Source organism: Neophocaena asiaeorientalis, unplaced genomic scaffold (genome assembly GCF_003031525.2).
Source record: "Neophocaena asiaeorientalis asiaeorientalis breed wild unplaced genomic scaffold, Neophocaena_asiaeorientalis_V1.1 scaffold36, whole genome shotgun sequence".
NCBI lineage: Eukaryota > Metazoa > Chordata > Mammalia > Artiodactyla > Phocoenidae > Neophocaena > Neophocaena asiaeorientalis.
In genome coordinates, this window is record NW_020174149.1 from 6,489,288 (window position 1) to 6,508,864 (window position 19,577).

General features: G+C 43.0%; 1 protein-coding gene and 1 pseudogene across 1 annotated transcript in view; one reads left to right on the plus strand and one right to left on the minus strand.

The window, feature by feature from the left end:
• The window catches only part of LOC112406252 (40S ribosomal protein S2-like), a 75,417-nt pseudogene extending 55,863 nt beyond the window's left edge, over positions 1-19,554 (minus strand).
• CREB5 (cAMP responsive element binding protein 5) overlaps positions 1-19,577 on the plus strand; it is a 407,122-nt gene that overhangs the window by 258,340 nt on the left and 129,205 nt on the right. The gene's annotated exons all lie outside the window — the stretch shown is intronic.

Sequence of the window (19,577 nt, forward strand, 5' to 3'; positions counted from 1 at the left end):
CATAGTCATATAAAAAAATCAAACTTTTTCATAAAATGCTCTACAGTCAGGTTATACCATATTTTAATCTTTATTATAAACTCTATTTGTTTCAGAATTCATTGTGAGGGTATGTAAAGAAAATTCATGAAGTTTCCCTTCCTAGGTCTAATGCGTAATCTCACTTTATACTGTTCAGTTTTTATTAAATTTCTTTGCTAACTGAATGCTAAAAGGTATATAAGAAAACTAATAAAAAGCATATCACATCTTTTCATTTGCAGAAAAAAGATCAACATTCTGCATTACAATATGAGGGGTCACGTCATACATTCCTTTCCATTTTCTGGGTTTTGAAAACATCTCTGGATATGTCAAACTTTATTTATTTTTTTAGTAATCATGTTTATTGTATATTGTTACTATACAAAATTCCATTGTAATTATGCAAATCTGAATGTAGAATTACGGAGGTATGAAACAATTGCTATAGTCAGTAATACTTATATGTTTTCCCCTAAAGCATGGCTACAAAAGAAAAAATTACTTATTACAGTCTTTAGTATCATAAGGAAAGGACTAAATGCAAAAATTGGAACAAAAATGTTTACAAAGAGTTAGGTTTTCCTCTAAACAGAGTTTGGGTGAAAACAGGCTTTATTCCAGTTAGAGTAATGGAATGTAGGAAATAACTTACTCTTTCTATATTATTTTTATGATATGATTTCAGTCTATATTGGAACCACATTCTATCGGTATGCCTCAAGCACTCGAAGGCATTGGGTTTTACCAGTGGGTGAGCGTGTGAAGTTTTTTCCCCAAATTCACAGCAATACTTACATCTAGGGACTCCTGTTACCTCCCTCTTCCAGGGGTCAGGGTCTCCTTTCTTACTGACCTCAGCTGCCCAGGCCTTGGCCTTCCACCCTGCCCTGCTCTGATGTCCCATTTGGTGGGACCCTTCCCAGTGTGTAGCGCAAGAAATGCACCAATTCCACCCACCAGAGATCCTTAGGCCAGAAAGAACACGTCTGACACGAGGCACCAGGAATGCTTTCTTGAAGTAGAAAGCACGTGATTTGAGCCTTAAAGAAGGGATAGAACCATGAGTCCTGGAAAATGTTTCAAGTAGAAGGAACAGTGTGAGCAAAGTCGTAGGTGTAGGAAAGATCAGGAGAGACTGTGTTGAGAGAAAGCAAACATGTCCAGTCTGGCTCCAAACAAACCTTATAGAATTTATGCTGGTGAATAGTGGCAGATGATTCTAAAAATATAGGCTGCAACCAAATAACTGACGAACAGTTTACTTCAGTGAACACGTGAAAGCTTGTTTTTGAGCAAGGAAATAAAATTATGAAAGCCCCATTATGATGGCATCCTGGGAAAGAAGAAAAATTAGTGAAAAAAGTGATGAAGTCTGTAGTTAACAGTATCAAACCGGTGTTAGTTTTGATAAATGTGCCAGGGTTAAATAAGATGTGAATATTAGGGAAAGCTCCATGAAGAATGTACGGAAAGGCTCTATATTATCTTTGTGACTCTCCTGAAAATTGGAAATTATTTCAAAATAAAAAGAAACAACAATAAAACACTATGGGACTTTATCTCCAACACAGGACCCTCACATCTGGGCCATCAGGGCATGGTTTTGTTGTGGCTCCTAGAAGAGAAGTAAAGCATTTGTTGTTTTGCTGTAAGCTCTGGAAGTCTGCTTCCTGTGTCAAGAATCTTTGTTTCTGTAATTTCACCTGCTCCTGGGGTCTGCTTCTTCCTGTGCCCGCCGTAAGGATGTACCTCTCAGCTGGAAGCCAAGGGCGGCTCTGGGGACTCAGGCATCAGATCACGAAGGACTCCCAGCTTCTGGGGGCTTCTTTTCTTGCTTTCTGTACCAGTTGTCCCGCCATCCCCTTCCCTTGATGTCACTCTGAATATTCTTGCTGCATGTGATGGAAAGTAAAACGTTTTTAAGACCAGTTAGCACAGAATTTGAAAAAGGCTTATTTGAGTTCACTGCCTTTTAATAGGTGATTTTAAGTGTACCTCTCCATTAAGACCATGTATCTGAGTTTGGGATTCTAGGGGCTACCGTGTTTCTGTCACTGGAAATATTTTTGTAGTCATTAATGCAGATTAAGAGAAGCTGATAGTTTATCCAAACATAATATAAACATATTTCATCCACGAATACTTGTACCCAGAGTAGCTTATATGAGGTAATTGTCCAAAGTTTGTTTCTAATTCTGCCTATTTCCCATGTGCCATCTCAAAAGCATGAGAGGACATATCTATACAAGTCAAGACAACAGGAGTTTGCTAATATAGAAATACACAGGTGTGTGCATATTTATATGGTGTGCATGTATGTTTTCCATCAGTCTATAACAGCCTGCTTTGTTGATGAAGTTATAATTACATTTCCTACAACAATCTCTTATCCCAAAATGTGTACTAGTTTGCTTGAGTTATTTAGTGACATTTATTGCAAAATGAATACAGACACTTCCTATTTAGAAATATGTTTCCTGCTTTCCATGATCTCTTCTCAAAAAACGGAGGCTCTCTTACAACTAGCTTTAGCATAAGCATAGTTTGGGTACCTTAGATGTCGCTAGCTTCAACTAGAAGAGAGCAATCCTAATTTTGCGGATTGTCAAGAGACAAGCAAGAGACTTTCGGTCTTCTTCCCTGTCTCCAATACTTCTTCTTAAATTCTGGTAACACTTGGGTTACTCAGTTGCCAGTCTACATGTGAGGGTTCAAACCAGATAATGAAGCCAAGAAAAAAGAATTGAGCCTTTCGGTTCTTGTTTTGTTTAACAGCGACCCCAAAGGAAAAGCAACAAGGTGTAGTGGATTAGAGTGGGAATACATCAATCAAGTGCCTGGGTTTGGGACTTGTCTCTGCCACGTGCCAGCTGTGGGATCTTGGGCAAGTTACTTTACCTCTCTGAACTTTATTCATCTGTAAAAGAGGGATGAGAATTGAAGCAAGGTTTGCGTTTATTTAGTGAGAAATTGCAGGTTCGCTTTTAGCACATTGCTCGGCATGTAGTAAGGATTTACTGATTAGTTTTTATGTTTATAATAATTATTATTACACTTCCCTATTCTTTTCTACCTCCAAAGTTCAACCATGTACCTCATGCCACTGAAGTGTACATTTAAAAAAGGTTAAAATGGTAAATTTTATGTTATATCTGTTTTACCACAATTAAAAAAAAAACCAACATAATGAATGGGAAAAAACAAGAGTTCCGACCACCCCAGCTAACCAAATACAAAAATCACTTTTCAAAATTAAAAAACATACATCCAGGAGGCCAGACAAGTTATATTATGGAATTATATTATGAAAAATTAATAGTTTTCCAGAAAAATTATATTATGGAAAAAACACCACACTTAGAGGTCCTGGGATCTAGTTAGTAACTGTGCTCTTGGTCTAGTCCTTATACCTTTCTGACCTCAGCTTTCTCCTTGAGAAAAGTTCTAGGATGATTAAATGAGGTAACAATTACTTTGTAACATATAAATTGGCATGATTGTGGCCAGAGTCCCTATTGCTTTTCATCCACTTCTAAGAACAGAGCCAGGATGTTGTACAGAACTGCAGGAAAAGTGTCCTGTTCATAATGCATTTATTGGTTACAAAAACATCAGGGCATTTAATAATGCGCTATGAAATAGGCCCTGACAAATTCTGATTGACAGAGACTGTCCGTCTTGACTCAGTTAAGGGGAAATGCCCTGGGCCCCAGCTGTTGAATCAGTGGGCCATTTCCAATGCCCCTCAGCTGACATCTTGTTCAGAGCACAGCCTCCCCTCGCAAGAGCCCAAAGCCAAGAACGAATTAAGGAAGATCACACAATGAGACTGTCTCTCCACAACACAGAGATACCAGGCCTCTCGCCCAGGGTGTAGTAGAAAGAGCTCTGAAATAGGCACAGGGGCCTGGGGTGATTTTGAGCTTATGACCCTTTCCTGTACTTCACTTTTCTCACCTGCATAATGAGGAAAGTTGGTCTTTAGAATCTTCATGGTCTAACACCTTATGAGGTTGTGTTAACAATGCTTTGAAAATTTTAGGATATTTCCCTGCTTTTCTCCCACATTTAAACATTGTAACCCTTAGACTCACAGTTACCTTGGCTTCCTGCACCCCAAGACCCACCCCCCACCCCCCATCCTTCCCCTCCATTGCTCTTTCTAAGTCAGTATAGGTCATCTGCAGAGGAGGGACAGATTTATTTAAACCCAATGCCACTACTGTTTAGGAAAATTTGGATTTACCTGGAACAACATAAGGATTTTCATAAAAACATCCACAATTTAACTTTCCAATTTTAAGATGTATTATTTGGTTTTTGAAATTTGGGGTGGTAAATTTCTCAAGTGTCTCCATTTTTTAAAACAATCCAGGGCCTCCAGGTCTAATAGAATGAATAGTATCACACATTGCAAAGGACCTCCCCATTTTAAAACGTGTCCCAGGATATTTGTTTTCTTTAGAAAACATCTGCTGGAAAGCAGCCTCTTACAACCTGTTGGGCAGCCCACATTCCCAAACTGACCTGGGACCATCTCCAAGTGAGAAATGTCTTAGAGGTTTTAAAATCACATACAGTAAAGTTTGTTGTTTCAAAACATGTCTTAGGATTTTCTTTTTAATCTTGTTCCCTAGCTTTTGAGGCAAAAGACGTTCTCCATCTAAAGCTCATGGATAATTTCAGTTTTATCATTTCTGCTAAATCTCAAAAATGGTAATGGGTAAAGCAGAAGCCTCTGTTGACAGGAAGTTTATCTCTTGCTAATAAAAACTACACATATTTATCTGAGTGTTAGAGCCATGTTTTAACTCATTCAAGAACAGTGAATTGTAAAGGGGAAAGTACCCAGGCAGAGGGTATCTAAAAGCTTTGGCCCCATGTAGAATTGTTTTAAAGCTCCTTATCTTTTGTTGCTGGCAAATAAAATCTTCAAATTCTCTGCATTAGAGTAATTTCTTTCTTGATATTTACAAGCCTGGGGAGAAGGGGTAGAGTGCTTGCAGGAAGGTGATAGGGCAAAGGAAGCTGATTCCCTCAGTCAGCTGACTCTGTTGCCTTTTCATCTTTTCCTAGGCAGAGCACAGCCACAGGAGGGACTGGATAGATGATTCTCAGTAAATTTGTACTCCTTGGTCATCTGAAGTGACTATTGTACTTATACTGACTTCAGGGCTCTCCCCTGCCTCCTTCCTGGATTTTACTCCTACCTCACTAACTGATCCTTCTCTGCCCTCCTCTTTCTGTAAGAGCGGCCTGCATGACTCAGTTCTGAGACTTACCCAGTCTGTGGCTTTCGAGATAATGCATTGGAATTGATGCCCAATGGATGTCTTCAGCCCTAACTGCCCTGCTGAGCTCAGATGTTCCTACCCCTCTGCCTTCCTGATTTTTCCATCTGTATGTCACTAGACATCTCAGATTTAACTTGTCCAGAGCAAAAGTCTCCCCCCTCTGCAAGTCATCTACAATACCAGTCTTCTTCATCAAGGTCATCAAGGTCAATAGCAACAGCATTTACCCACTTGATCGGGTCAAAAATGTGGAGTCCTCCTTGCCTCCTCTTCCTTGCTCCTGTGGCCACACAGGTGCTGCTGGCTTCACCTCAGTCTCTCCTGGCTCTGCGGTCTTCTCACCCACGTGTTCTGCTACCAGCCTAGCGCAAGTCCCCATCGCCACTCCTCCAGACTATTGCGAAATCTCTCAACCGTTCCCCAAACTTGAATTCTTACCTTCTGACGGTCCATTTTCCATACAGCAATTAATGCGACTTCTTAAAAATACAAATTGGATTATGGCAGTCCCTTCTGTAGACTTACCAATGGCTTCTCTCTGCCTTAAAATAAAATAGAAACTTTTTGCTGTGGTCTGCAAGACCCCTACCTACCTCTCCCAGGTTCTCTCTTTCCACTCTCCTTCTCTTTCCCTGGTGGCCTTCTTTCTTTCCCTGCAGGGAACACATACAGTCCTTTCCTGTCTTAGCACATCAGTCCAGTTTGTTCTCTCTGCACACTTTCTCTCCCATATCTATACCTACACCTCTGTATGTCCTTATTTGATTCTCAGGTAAAATGTCATCTCTTTGGAGCAGACTTCCCCGAACACTTTATCTGAAAGACTTCACCACGCCCAGTATCCCATCTCATCACCAGGTTTTATTTACTTTGTAGGAGTTCTCACTATCTGTAATTATTTATTTGTTTGTTTACTAGTTTATCATCTCTTTCCATCCATTAGAATGCTGTCTCCCTGAAGTCTGAGACCTTGTTGGTTTTGCTTTCTGCTGTGTCTCTGAAACCTAGAACCTAAGAACCTAAGGGCAGCATCCTTCTACCGATACACTTCCCTCCCATTTTCTGTACTGGTGCCTCCAGTACCATCCTAAGACCTTATGGCTTTGCATTTCCTTGAGTTCTCAGTCTATACTATGCCACAAATTCGCCTTTATCAGCTAAAATCTTTTGTGAGATGACTTGAAACCAGTTAAGAACAAAAGGGCATCAAGAAATGTAGACGGAGATATTGAAAGAGGAGACGAGGGAGAAACAAAAGGATCTCAATTTTGCTGAGGTTTGGCCAGGCCAAGAGATATCCGGTAACACCAAATAGCCTTTGTTAAAATAACAGAAACTTTTGACAAATTAAAATGAAGCTGCCCCAGACTGAGTTATGGGGCCTTCCAGGCTCAAAACCATCTAACCTTGCAAAATTGTGCTACCCTATGCAACCTTGCATGGAGGATACTGTTTCAGTTTGAAATAAGGTGCACATGCGCTCTCACACACAAAGGCATCTCAGATTTGAGACAGGGAAGACTCTGGGTTGGACTATGAGAAATCAACAAGAAGGATTTTTTTTCACCAAATGGAAAGCGCAGTTTGCTGGCAATTATAGAGTATTCATTTCTGAAAGTATCCAGAACTTTAAAGAAGATGGCTCCTCCCAAACTATTTCATTCAAAGATGAGAGTTATTAATAACGATCAGTATCTCTTCATTCCCCAAATCTTGGAAGCCTTCCTCTTTTGTCAGCAGGAAGCTCCTCTGAGTAAATGGATGTAAAAAGCTTCAACAAGTGTCAGAATGAAAGGGGTAGGATGGCCCCTGACTAGAAGGGTAGTAAGTGACCAAAGAAATGCTTGAGAGACCTCTTTGCTTTTGGCATAGCCATCATTATTTTTGATGTTCACTGCCCTTTATCTCTTAGAGCATTGCTACCCCTGTTGCAGCATTATTTCCCATACATTTGGCACCTCCCAAGGTTTTTCCTTTTGTCTGCCGCCTGCTTGGGTGTGTGGTGTCTATTTCAATAGCTGTTTCAATGGCGCTGTGACCATATTAATATGACAGAGAGTTGGTCCAAAAGAAATTACAAGGACCATCATTGTAATTCAGACACTTAATTCCCACTTAGCAGTAGATGCAGCCCTTGATGACTCACAGGTCATAATCCTCATTCCCCTTTATCGGTCACTCTTGTTTTTGGGTCTGTGGATGGACTGGCACTTTTTGAGGTTAAAAATAAAAGACTTCTGAAAAACGTTGATAAGATCCTTTGGAGAAAGAAAAGAACCCCAGAGAAGGGGACCCTGTGCAGAAATCTGTAGCATTCTGTTGTATACCGAACCAGGACCACTGTTGGATGTTCCATTAAAGTTCTAGAAGATAACCAAGTTATGCCAAAGTTGTGGTGGGCTGGCACCATGCAGTACACTCGTCAGTTACCACTAATATTTCCTTCCCCTCCCCAAGGTACCCTCCCTGTGATTGTCATTAGGAGACTGGGAATATTGCAAAGTAAACATCTGGAAGCATTGATAGTAAACATAGGAGAGAAATGCCTTGCTACACCAGCCACAGGTCAGGAAACCCTAATCTTATCGGGGGTCCTGGAGACCATAATTCCATAGACTGTTTAGATGGCGTTGTGTTACTGTGAACACATATGTTTTGTTTTCATCCTTTTTAGGCATCCTGTTTTGGGAAAGCTGGTTTTTAAAGACTTGATCATTTTAGGGCAGATTATTCTGCTTTTTACCTTAAAAAAAAAAAGCTGAAAGAAAATCACAGCTCCTTGAGAGCCTGAACAGCAGGGAGAATACACAGGTATTTCGGTTTGTTTTCTTTTATTTAGTTAGTTTATTTGCTTGTACTATTTCAGGGACCAAGGATGACCACATAGAATTCAGTCTTCTTCAAGTGTGGTCTATGGATCAGTAGCATCAAAATCTGGGGCGTTTTGCTTAAAAATACATATACTTAGGCCCCACCTTGGCTGTTGGAATCTTTGAGGCAGCACCTGGGAATCTGCATTTTAATCTGGTCTCAGGTACACCAAATCTAAAAACCACTGAACTAGAAAAACACCCCGGTCTGCTGGTTGGTTATAGTACCTGGCTGGGGGTTAGCCTTCAAAGCATTGAGATTCATCTGTGCCTGCCTGCTTTTCTTTCCCTGTAAAAGGGGCATAGCTTAAGTTTAATACAAAGAGAGCATGCTTTTTTCTTGGGGATTTTTAACCTGGGGTCCATGGTTAAAAGGAGGGTTCCCAGTTTTTATGAGATTCTCAAGGAGGATTGTTGCACCAGAAAAGCATGTTCCAGCACCAACTTAAAAGCATGCTTTCCAGTTTGGGTGGGAACATTGGGAACTCAGATTGGCCCAGATGGTACTTGAGTCTCTCATTCTTTCCTATTTCTATTAATGTCAGAGGAATTCTAAAGCTATGGAGAATGAGAAATTTAGGATCTTTTACCTCCAAACCTAAAGACCCCTTGGACATCATAGCATCTACTTTTTCTCTCAGAGGAATGGAGAGGACAAGACTAAGTTATTTGTGAATCGTACAGCGCTACATGTCTAGAAAGACAGGAACACATAGCCGTGCATATGAAAGTGTCACTATGATTGTCATCTTAAAGGTCTAGATCTGAATTTCAGCATAAGGCATGATTAACTGCACCTTTCTCTCTGGGATTTCTGGTGTAAATACAGACACCAGAGTCACATACAAGCCTGAGAGGGAAAGTAGAATGTGGAAGCGGGTTTGGAAAGCAAAATATTATGTCAGCAGTTTTCTCTTTCATTTATTCTCTCTTATCAAAACCAACTTTTTAACTCAGGGGCTCTGTTAATAAAAACATAGATAATTTCATTTGGAAGACCCCAGAGCTTCATGTTTGGGGTTAAAAAAAAATTCCTCTCATCCCCTCCAGGGAAAAGTGTTGGAGGGCTCATTCTTCTCTCAGAACCCTCTGAATAAATCAGTGCTGGGGAACTCTCCTCAGAGTAAGGGGAGGTCAGTTATTAAATACACACAGAACCTATAGCTGGAATCTCTGTGAAAAGAAAAACAACCACAAGTACAATTTCCAAGTTTAAGCCTTCCTTTTTATTTCTAGTACCCTCAAAACCTCTTCAAATTCATTCTTACTTTTGCATTTGTTTTTTTCATTTTAAAATGTTTAACAATGAAAACAGCTAATAAGAGTATACTCTCAGGGCTATTATCCAAACAAGTTAAGTCTTCTTTTTCAGAAAGCCTTTTTGTGCAACTGCAAAGTATTTGGGGGTCACTATTTACAAAGAAGACACCCAGTGTTTTAATTAAAATTATGCAAAGGGGTAGCATCCCAGATAGGAATTCTCAGCAAATGATGGTCAGGTTCCGGTAGGCACATGTTTTCCTCCCCGTGAAACGAGGAGACCCAGCAAGAAAGAAGGAGCCTCGGAAACCAGCAGCGTGAGGGCTCTAGGAGAGCGGTAGGTATGAACTTTGCAGTGTTGGCTCAGGAGGTGGGCCCTGATGAGATTTCAGGGTGTGACGAGGAGGTGGTGAAGACCAGGTGAGGGGTGTGAGGCAGGCAGCACCATCCAGTTACCTGAGAGAGGGGAACTCCGTTTCTGACTTTTTGTTTGTTTGTTTTGTTTTGTTTTTTTGCGGTACGCCGGCCTCTCCCCGCTGTGGCCTCCCCTGTTGCGGAGCACAGGCTCCGGACATACATATATATATAGTCAGCTATTGTACGTATATGTAAATATATGTGTATATATGTATGTTCATATATATGTATGTTCATATATATGTATGTCTACATATGTGTATATATATATATATATATGTGGCAATGAGACATACAATAGCTACAAAACAAGGAAAAGTATCAATTTCTGCAAATTTTAACAGAGAGGGTAGACAAGGCCATAATTTTGATGTTTCACACAAGCAACAGTTATAGTGGGGAAAATAGAATGGCAAGCTAAAAGACGTGGAATTGAGAAGAAGGAAAGATTGACGGAAGTGATGCTTCCGAGGAAAAGTCCAGTCCGTTGCAGGCATCACCCACTTCTCCCCAGCTGGCCGGGTAGACCCAGAGCCTCGCCTGATATCATTTGCCTAGCCCTGCTAGTGCTCATGAAGTACACAGAGAGCAGTACGTCTTCACCACCCAAGGCCTGGACCAAGGAGGCAAGTGGGGCACCCACTCTCAAGGTTGTGCAGTTGTTGCCCTGCCCTTGAATGCCCCCAGGAGTGCATGCCTCCTTAAATTTTGCACCCTAGGCATCCCATTTGCTCCACCCTAGAGGAGGCCAGTCACCACACTTTGTCTACAGGGACAATGGGACTTTGGTAGATAACCTCTCCTAACCGAGGTTATCTACTGAGCCTGCGGTAGAGGCCTCTTTCTCCCACACCGTCAGGCGCCCACCTCTCCTGAGCACAGCAGGATCATTCCCCAGACGGTCCTGTTCAGCCATGTCCTGGCTCCGCTCAAGACCAGAACATGAATTCAGTGCAGTCTGGCAACACCATTAGCCTCTGATCCTGTTGATAATTCTACCCACAGACATTTGAACCTCCTGTCCTCCACCATTTTCATTGTGTTCTTCCTGTAGTCCTAACCTTGAGTTGTAGGAACTGCTGGTTAGAACAGACACCACACAAGCACTTTACAATATATGTAAATTAGACCCTCACGCTGTCTTAAACTTAAACAGTGATGTATGTCAATTACTTCTCAGTAAGACAGTAAAACAGAAAAAAAAAAAAAAAAGAACTGACGCCACCGTTCTTTAGGGATGAGTAAGTCTCAGTGGCAATTTCCCTTTCCTTAGGGTGACCCGGCAACCATATGAGAAGCACCCCAACCAATAGGAGAATGCCAGTTCCTCTCACCTAGAGTTTCAATTCCCCTGGATACTTTATATAAGAAATTGGCGGAAAGAGTCTAATGTCAGCTGCTCTGATAATAAAAACCTCAGGGTGCTCATACTGGCATCGCTGCCATGTGGATTTTGGGAAAGGGAAGCAAGGGGAATCTAAGGCCCCCAGAGGAGAAATGACACAGTGCAGGGATGGACAAGGCCAACCAATACATTTTCTGGTATTTATTATTATTATGATTCCAGGTATTCTAGAAGCTCCAGATCTTAAGGAAGCCACAGAAGAGGTGTAGGAATGGAAAAGGGGAAAAGGACTTTTAGGAGGGAACATATTCAGGGAAGACTGAACAGCCTGTGCTGCCATCGCTGAGTTCAGTCGCATTCCTTGAAGACCTACTGTGTGCGAGTCAGGTGCTTGCTGAGAGCCAGGGGAACTGAGATGGAGCAGCCCATTCTCTGCCCTGAAGAAGCTAACGACTCCCAAGGAAGACAGGCATGGAATGGGTACTTTCCATAAGTGGCTTATTGCTACGGTAGAATCTGATCCAGGAGCCCAGAGAAAGGGACACTTCTACCCCAGCCTGGGAGTCCAGCAAGGTGTTCACGGAAAAGGTAATGCCTGAACCTTGGAGTGTATTTATTCATTCACTCATTCATTTATCCAACAAATGTCCATTGAGCGGCAACTGCTTTTCAGATAGCTGTGATGCGTTCGAGTGATACAACGACGTTCACATTTTACAGATGGAGAAGTTAGGGGGAAAAATACACTATGAGTAGGCAGAATTGATGATAATATTTTAGGGCTGATCGAAGGTCTCTCGTAACCTCCCAATACATAACCCCCAAGGCTTCCCGATGCCTTCATCATTAGAAATTCATTCCTTTGTCTGTCACATTCAACATTGCCACTTCAGAATATCAAAAATAGGTTTGGACACAAGGAAGGCCAGCAAGTTGCCTGAGGGTACTTGGAGCCAGAGCTGGGATGTAGGAATTACAGTAGGTACAAGACAGAAGTAACCAATGGCTGACCACTCTCTTGCTTTCTCCCTGGGAGTGCCAGAGCTGACGCTAGCAGACCTAGCCATCCAAACCAGCGAATCCTGCTTGCACACAGTTTAGGAAGCATGCTGCACAGGTTGACCTAGGCAGCCCCTCAGCCTCTGTCCACTGTGAAAACACGGGACACCCAAGTTGAAGGGAACGCTGAATGACACCATGTGGGTATGCAGTGGTCTGTGACCGGAAGGTTCGCTGGAAGCAATTTGCAAAGGAGGCCTTAGAAAACCACCTGGATGGTTATTATAAATTAAAAAAGGAAGAGATGCCACTTTTTTTCTGAATAATTTTTAATACTAGGTTTATGGCCGGGTACATGTGATAGTCATTAGAGCTTATTTAACTCTGAAATTATCTGGCCCCTCAAATTCCACTGGGACTGTAGGAATCGTGGGTTAAATTTTAAAAACAACGTCTGAAAGAAGACGATATGCTTTTCCTTGAGGAAAATAAATTAAGACTTAAAAGAAAAAAAAAATCAGCTCTGTCTAGGAAGGATCGTTATCATTTCTTATATTTGCTGTGTGTTTCGTAATGTGTTGGAGCTAAGAAATTCACCCAGGCACACAAAATTTACTTTAGTTGGCTATTGTGCTCTTCAGTCCTGCAGTCCAAGTTGTGCTTTTCTAGTGGGTTGTTTTGGAGATAGTCCAAATCCGTTCTGAACTCTGAGCTCAGATCTCAGAGGTTTTCACTTCTTCGGAGCCGAACATTTCATCAGGAGTTGCGAGTATGTGAGTTACACCTAACAGCTGCGCGGTACCCACCACCCTCTCCCCAAGGAGGACACGTTCTGAAAGGAGGGTGTCGTAAGCATTCCTGAGCAAGCCAGCTAATCTGGAGGCCTAGCCTGTTGGCCAGGGGCTACTTCTAAGAAGGCTCCCGCTGGAATTACAGCGTCTTAAAACCCTGATCCTCAAAGCCCCCCTTATTCAGAAGAGCAACTAGAACATGGAGGGGGCTAGCGGGGAGAGACGACGAGAGGGCCAAATGGGTGAAAAAGGAAGCTCTTGAGTCGGAGGGGAATTTCCTTTTGGGAACAGGATATTCTCTATCATTAGCTGCTCACAGGAAGGGAAATAGGAAAGCAGGCTTTCTCTTCAGGTGGGGAGAAGCCCATCAGCCAGTGAGAATGCCTGATTTGGAATGGCGGGGAAGGGGAGGGTACTTATGTTCTGAATTCTGACTCCGGCCAGTGCTCTAAAGAAGTTTTATCAGAGTGTCAGTGTGTCCTGCACATTGTTGGCCCAGTGGCATCATCATCTCATCATCATCAGGTACAGGGCCCTCGGAGTTTGGCTAGAAGCACCGAACCCATTGGTCACGTCACCCCCTGATCAGAGGCACCCTCGCTGCCTTGGAACCTTTGGCCTCTTCCTCCTCCCAGCAGGAGCAAAGATGCTGGTGTGTCTCATGAGAGGTCTATGCCTGGCTTTGGCCAAAACTGCCATCTCCTTTGTTACTTTCCAAGGAAGGCACAAGAAAGGTACCTTTATGTAATCTTTACCTACAGCGCAGGGCCCCTTTTACTTACTTCAGTAAAAAAAAAAAAGAGAAAACAAAAAGCACCATCTAGCAGCTTAACCCAGTCCCTGGGACAGGGTCTAAGAAAAAATCCCCTAGAGAGCATTTTCCCCTTGTGGTTCAGGAAGATGTCAATTTGGAAAGCGGCACCACATATCCATTTTGATGTCTAAAATAATAACATTTAAATATGAAAAGTAAGGCAAGTTGTAGGGAGTGGAGAAGGGAAAGTGAAAATCCTCAGCTTTATATTAACCAGCATGGTCAATGGCTCTTATAAAAAGGAGAAAGTCATTTATATAAAATCTCATCATCCTGCCTTGAAGTGGAAAGGGTGGTAGAAGCGATTGGAGATTTTGTTTTATTTATTCCCTGCATCAGAAGAAAAATCAATAGCTGCTTGGCGAGTCAGACGTAAGTGAGTTATACAGGCCACTGACATGGTGGACCAAACTTTATAACAACCACATTTGCCGCTGTCAGGCCACAGGCTTCAGTGGCGCCAGCTGTAATTACGGCTGATCACCTCTAATTCAGAGCTGCCTGCCTTGATAAAGGTGTCACTGGAGCAACTGTGGCATCAGCGTCAATTGGGGATTTCATGCTCCAGGGCAGACTGCTGGAGAAAGCTCTTCGCCACCCCGGCCTCCAGGGTCGGGAGACTGTTGGGCAAAACTTGCTTTTTAACTCTTCACTCTGAGTTTGGTGATAGTCCCTAAAGCTCTGATTGAAATTCCAAGGGACTCAGATGAACAGCCCTGTCCCCTGGCAGCAGATATCTTTAAGAAGCTAAGAGATTTCTCTGAAAGCAGAGTTTAGAAGTTGGGATCTTTTCTGCTTGGCCACATGCGAAGAGACCAACATTTGTATCACCTGGTCAACTCACTGATCACAAAAAGCGACGAGAAGCAATAGATGACGAGAAGCAATAGATGATTATTTTTGAAAAAAAAATCAATTGCAACCCCATGCCTTTCTTCTGCTTTTTTTTTTGGCTGTACGCGGGCCTCTCACTGCTGTGACCTCTCCTGTTGCGGAGCACAGGCTACAGACGCGCAGGCTCAGCGGCCATGGCTCACGGGCCCAGCCGCTCTGCGGCATGTGGGATCTTCCCGGCCGGGGGCACGAACCCGTGTCCCCTGCATCGGCAGGCGGACTCTCAACCACTGCGCCACCAGGGAAGCCCCTTTCTTCTGCTTTTGTGGCATTAAAAAAAAAAATTCTAGCGAACTTCCCATTTTTTAAAATTACTTTTTCTTTTCTTTCTGAAGGAGACATTAAGGGTGAGGGGACGAGAAAACGGAGAGAAGAAAGAGTTAAAAAGCTGTGCTAACAAAGCGGCCAAGTGTCTGGACAGTTCTAGGTAAAGTCCTGAGCAGGAGAGGTGTGAAGTGAGGGGTAGAATTCCGCCATTTAAAGGGCTTCACTGTCATTTGTGAAGGATAATGTTTGACTCCCCCGCACAACCACCCCAGGCTGTTTTTCCTCGCTCTGTCATTACAAAAGAGACACACACACGCTGCCCTCCCAGTATCCTCACAGATGGCCCCACCCACACCAGTGCTCCCCCAGCCAGTGGGGGAGACCCATAGCTTGTCTTCATTTTGAGGGTGAACGTATTCTAACTCCCTCTTCTTCGAATGACTCACCTGAGAGTGGAGTGCTAATCTCAGGAAGACGAGGTCTGTGTTTTGCAACGAGGGTCCTTTTCCCTTCTGCACATAAAAGCGACCAGCAGCGTGGGCCAAGCGAGCAGGGACTGTGATTCCCCCTTCTGGATGGCTCCACACGCAGGCGAGTGTTTGGCCCAGAGTGGGTTTGCCCTTGCTGACAGGGAGGTCAGATGCGACAGATCTCTGGAGGGCTGGTGGTTGGCACTGAGCAACAGAAAATCCCATCCAGCTCCAGGAAAAAAAGGGCTGTGGGTCGTGGAAACGTGTCACCTGGTTCTGAAGAAAGCCTGCGCTGGTGGCCTGTCCTGGTTTTTCCTGCTTATCCTTCCAACCTGCTCTTCCACCTCTTCGTCTCCACCTCTGCCTGTGTCTCCACTGTTATTTCCCTTTCACCAAATTCAGGGACTTTCTTCTTTTTTTTTTAACCAGCATTAAAAAAAAAAAGAAAAGAAAATTGGAACCAGTGGACCCCTGCCCGTAGAACTCCGGGTCCCCCTCTGAGTCCCAGGCAGCTGCTGGGCCATCCCCAGGCGGTACTGTTTCCCGGCTCTGTTTACTCGTTTCTAAGGGCAATTGCACCACTAAGGCTCCCTGAGTCTGGAACTCGGCCTGGGGCTGTTTTGGTTACATTGAAGTTTCTGCTTCAGTTCTGCCAGATTTAAATGGTGACTTCACCAGCACTGAGCTAAAAAGGAGAAGGGGGAGGAGGGCGAGCCCAGGAGAAAGAGAGCGAGCAAGCCGGAGGGAGAGAGCCAGAGCTGGGCGCAAGAGAAGGGCCAGCACATTACATCATCGCTTGGCCTGGAATCAAGTGGGAAGGATGTGACTCACTCAGGCTAGTTAAGCCTTGGCTCAAATTCTACACACACTCATTCCAGAGCTCTCATGTTCTGCACCTCAGGAGGGAATTCAGCCTCAGTGATGTCCATGAGGTTTGTTTTTAATTTTATTTTCTTTTTTCCGATTTTATAGATTTTTTTTTTTTGGGCCCCTACCGCCTTCTTTTCTTGAGTCTTCGTCGTCGTCCTCCTCCTCTGTCTCTCCCCCTTCTCCCCTTTCTGCCCGTCTTTGTTTCTCCTCTTCTTCCTTCTCCTCTTTCCCCAGCCCCTCCGCTCCTCTTCTGGTCCCGAAGAGGCATTTCTTTTCACTTGGATCAGAGTTTTTGTTCTAGTACAGCGACCTGAATGAGTTGAACCGAGGCTGGGTTGGGCACACACACACACACATACAAAAGCAGCGCGAGCCCGAGGGATTGGAGCATAAGGGGCCACAAATAAAAAGCGAAGCGAGAAAGCAAACTCGGGCGAAGTTTCTTTGCTGCGGTGTCGATCCTAATCGGAGGAGACAGGGAGAGAGTTAAAATGCAGGAACCAATCGCTTGAATGGTGATGTAATGCAAGAACCGCAGGGTAGTTAAGTAATGTGAGAGCAAGGGGGTCAGGGTTGCAAAGCATTTACCTGCTCTCAAGGGGTTTTCAGTTTATTATCAATTGCAGTGACTGTAACTGGCTTCAGACTGCAATCTCTAATTATTCACAGACGCCCCTTTTTTATCTTTTATTACTAAAAGTAAAACTATATTATGGTATTTAAAAAAAAACATGATATTATCACAGCTGTGTATTATTTTCCACGAGGATTCTCTCTCTTTCTCTTCTTAAATGGCTCAGAACGGTTGTCTTTTCATAAAAGGTCGAAGTGAAGTGACAGTGGGAGTGGGGGTGACTTTTTGGGTGTAACTGGTGAATTGCAAATGCCTGGAAAACCCTTTGGTTTGTCAAACTGAGTAGGAAGAGTTGTACTATTGCGTTTATTATTAAGAATATACTGTCGGTTTTTAAAGTAATAGATGATGATCCCCCAAAGCAGCTACAGCCTTTCACCTATTATTTCAGTTAATGCTAACAGCGGTTAATTTTAACTTCCTGCTCTTTCACGTGACAATTAACTTAATCCCGTGCTAACTTTCAAACCTGTGTGTTCTTGAATTATTTTCGAGATGAGATTCTCTAGTTGTGGGAGAGATGATGAAAACTTCTGGACTGATTTGTTGAGAAACAGCTAGTTAATATTTGTGAGTAAGGAATTAACATGAAATAAATGGAGAGAGGGACAGTCGATGGTGTTCTTAATGTTCTAACGATCCAGGGTACCCAGAGAGAGAGAGACTTGTACGTTTTGAAAATTATGACCACACTTCTGTGCGTTTCATAAAATATATTTAGTGCTATGATGCTCTGCCTGTGCTGAATGCTTTCTGAAACCATCCAGCATTATTAGATAGTTCTTAGCCGAAGCCCTCCGCAACTAGAGAGCCAGCCCAATGAGAGAGTAATCCCCGACTCTTGGCTGCTCTAAAACTTCTCTGGCTCAGTCTTGACCATCATACAGCTGGTGCATATTGAGGCATGGGGCACGTACCAGAAAGGTGTTTATGTTTATTTATTTCATGCATGTTTTGGATATAATTAATCATGACTTTTTATGGATCTTCTCCCCTCTCGCCTTTTTTGGGCAGAGATGGAAGGGGGAGATAATTTTTGGAAGAAACGGCATGATGTGGTGGAGGTCAGGAGGCCTGAGTGCTAATCCTGGTGAACCTTGAGCGAGTCCCTTAAAGCATCTGGGCTTCATTTCAAAATAAGGGAGCAGACAAGGTGGGTGACAAGCCCCTCCTCCCCACGTGGAACCAATCTCAGGTGATCTCTGAAGTCCCTTCCAGCTCCAAAGTTCTGCGTCTGTGTCCGTGTTCTGTTAAACGGTATTTGACATAAGTTTTCAGAGAAAAGTACATTTGAATTCGAGATGAATTAGTGCCTTGAAAGAAATGAATGGAGGAGGGTGAAGGGGAACGTGTCTTTTCTCACTTTAAAAGTTGGTTTTTGTTTTTGGCATGAATGTTCCTCTTGTGAAATTCTTAGTTTCCATGTGCAGTCTGTAAGGAGTCCTCAGTGAGATATAAAGATGCATAAAGTGGTCCTAAAAATGCAGGAGACATTTCTGTTTTGTCCACTCGTATTCATATTCAGAACAGAATTTTTAATTGAATTTATTCTCCCCCCCAAAGACTGCACAACTTCTTGATATGTTTCTGTAATTTTAACATAAACTTAAGTTTTTAGATGCAATTGAAGGCTATTTAAAACCTTCGAGAAACTTGAAAGGCAAAACTACATGTGCTTGTTAGAAAGATAATTTTACCAGACAATATCCCTATTCTTCAGCCAAATTCCAGGGTAGTAGCCTTATTGTAAAGTATGTATTTATGGATCCAGCTTAATTGTGCACAGGGAAAGATCACAACTGTGCCTATTTGGCGGGGAGGAGGTGGGTAGTGTGGGGCTGGGATTACCCAGAGCTGAAACGAAACCACTAGTGAAGGTTAGTCATTGTGCAGAGTTTGATGACTGCCAAGTGGGTGCTTGAGACTCTTCAGGAATAAAGAGAGCATGATTTCTTTTTTAGAGCATTACAATTTATGTTGACTTGGCTCCAAGGTGTTCACCTGTAATCAGAAAGGTCCTGAAATGACTGACAGAGAGGCAGGGCAAGGGGCATGAGCCCAGCTATGATCCTTGGTCAGACTTATAGTAGTACCTCACTTCCTCCCCACGGCAACCCAGAAGGATAAGAAGAATCATTAGCTCTGCTGTTCGGTGATTGTTTTGTTTTGTTTGGAGTTTTTGTTTTGATTATTGTTGTTTTCTAATTGAAATTTTTATTGAGGTACTTGTAGGCTTACATGAATTTGTAAGAAGTAATACAGAGATTCCCACGTACCCGTTACCCAGTTTCCCCCATTGGTGACATCTGACAAAACTCTAGTAATATCACAACCAGGATATCGACAGTGCTACAGTTCACAGCTGTTACTCAGTGTTCCTTAGACTTACCTCTACTTGTGTGTGTGTGTGTGTGTGTGTGTGTTTTGCTTTTATCAATGTGAAAACTAAGGGTCAGACTTACCACAGTTCACACAAGCTCTAACCCCTTGGGTCCAGTCCACACAAGGTCTAGCTTGCCATCACTGACAAATTTTCCTCCACCGTCAGGACCATCAGGGGCCTCATGGCTGTGCTTGTCAATGGGCTATCTTGGTGATTGTCCATGTTTTACATTCCTTGGGGCATGG